Source organism: Paramisgurnus dabryanus, chromosome 15 (assembly GCF_030506205.2).
Source record: "Paramisgurnus dabryanus chromosome 15, PD_genome_1.1, whole genome shotgun sequence".
Taxonomy (NCBI): Eukaryota; Metazoa; Chordata; class Actinopteri; order Cypriniformes; family Cobitidae; genus Paramisgurnus; species Paramisgurnus dabryanus.
Genome location: NC_133351.1, coordinates 16,443,305 through 16,445,692, shown reverse-complemented (window position 1 = coordinate 16,445,692; position 2,388 = coordinate 16,443,305).

Below are 2,388 nucleotides of genomic sequence, written 5' to 3'. Positions count from 1 at the left end.
GAAGATGGTTACTCAAAAACCAAAACAAAAATGAGTTTAAAACCACAACCAAGTGGATCAATGATAAGAAAGCACAAAATGACAGCTTTTCCTCACCCTGCCAGTCAGCAACTGTGAAGGAGAACGTTCATTTTCTCTAATGGCAAGTAAAAAACGAACTAAGAAGCAAAATGTGTCAAGGACGTATAAATTCACTGTCTTTAGGGGCTGGACACACAAAGCTTTTACGCCCGCGGCCAGCGCATGTTTTCAATTGATTCCAATGGAAACTCTGCGTTTTTCAAATAAGTAAGCAGCTAGCGAGTTTTTTCCGCGCTGAAAACCGGCGCTCTGGGTTTTTTCCGCACTCAGCGCTGAGAGTTCAAAAATATTCAACTTTGAGTGAAATCTCCGCTCGTCAATGTCAGTTCTCACACGGCCGTCCAATTCAAGTGGAGGAGGGGCGGGACATTACCACAGCAACCAACCGGCTTACAGCTACCAAAGCGCTCGGCTGAAAAAAAGTTTTGGTGTTTCCAGCCCCTAAATGCCTGTGGTGAACGACTGTGAAATGTAATGAAATGTCTGCTAAATGTAGAAATGTAAAATATTTATGGAATTTTCTCCTGTGATATGATTTGGAGAGGTCAGAATCTTTTTGATTGAGTATGTTGTACAGTATGTATGTTGACAGATACTGGTAAGATATAAATAAACCAATTTGTGGTGTGAAAGTACAGAATATTGTGTGCATTCTCTCCCCGTGTATTAGTGCCATTGTTAATCCTGTAAAATGGGGCATACAGGCAGAGGCGAACCAACACTTGAGCCCTGTGCATACACGTGCAACGCTGTTGCCCCAAAAATTGGTAAAGGGGGCCTTTGAGACATCCGTGCCCAGGGCACATCATCGCCATAGTCCGTCCCTGTTTGAGGGATTGTCTGTCTCTCCAAAACCTTGCTAAAGCTGTTTCCTGTTACCTGTAATCAAATTCTTAAAAGAAAAATCTGGTTTTCAAAAAGAAGTTTTGCTGTTACAGTATGCTATAACTATTCTGCTGATAAGCATATAAAAGAATGCAGACATTGAAGCAACTGTGCATTTGATTTATGTTACATGACTGAAGAATTACAGGAGAAATCATGCAACCAGGGCTGAAATGGGAAGGGACTTGGGGACTGAGCCCAGGGATTGAATCTCAAGGGGGACGAAGTTCCATTTCAAAAATTAAAGAGGATATTCATCTTTAGTCTGCGTAGCCTCCAAGCACTATGCAAATTCCATACATAATTATATGGGGGGGCTGGGGTTCTGTGTCTAAGGTTTAAAAATATAAAATATGTTCCTAATTAAAATCTCCCTAGTGAACCCCGGCCATTTCTGAGTACAAGCTTGTCAAGGTAGTCATTCATGATTAATCAAGAACTATGCATGCTGGGTACTGTTCTTGAGACTATGCTTGTGCACAAATGAGTCTATATGGAGTTACATCTATGCTTTCAGAATGCAGAATGGAAAAAGGTCAATAGTTTCATCTTCAATTGAGCAATAACTGCACCTTTTGTCTAACATTGACAACGAAGACACGTTGTCAACTAAAAAGAAATTGCACATATAAGACACAAAATGTATAGGAAACAACCATAAATGTAAAGACCACAGTTTTTGACAAATGCAGTTTATCAAAGAAACTCACATATGTTGTGAGTAACACAGTGACAGGACCAGACAACTAATAATTTAAACTACTTAAGTAGTTAGAGCAGAGTTGCAACTAATCTCTGCATTACGCACATTGTCGCAATTACAAGCATCGTCATGGTTACTCGTGTGGGGTCTCATTTATAAAGTGTGTGTACGCACAAAACGGGTTTGAAAACGTATGTACGCACGTTCCCACGCAAAGATTGTGAACTATAAAAAACAAACATTATGGGAGAATGGGCTTGAAGGGTGGGATCTAAGGATGATTAATGTAGGCACACTTGCAGGTGATCTGTGATTTATAAAGGGAACATTGCTTTGTTTGAAATTTTTGACATTTTGTGCGTACGTCGACTTTTAGTAAGAATCCTACGCACAGTTTTATAAATGAGACCCCTGGACCGAGAGGCAACCTTCCGATGTCTCTGATGAAGTCAATACGGAAGTGATTTAAACTGCAATTCATCGACTGGCTTCAAAAGGGAGTCAATTCCCATATACCCCCCATGTTAAAATGGCGATCTTTAAAGCCTGGTACCAAAATAGTTTTTGGTCTATATAGCTTATTTTGCCCTTTATGACAACTGTGAGGGGAGTGAATTTTTTGTAACTCCGTTTAAATTATATTAAGGTGACATAGAATGATTGAATAGGGTATTTATCCTTGTTCTGTGATGTGACATGTAGACTAAAATTTTTTGTTT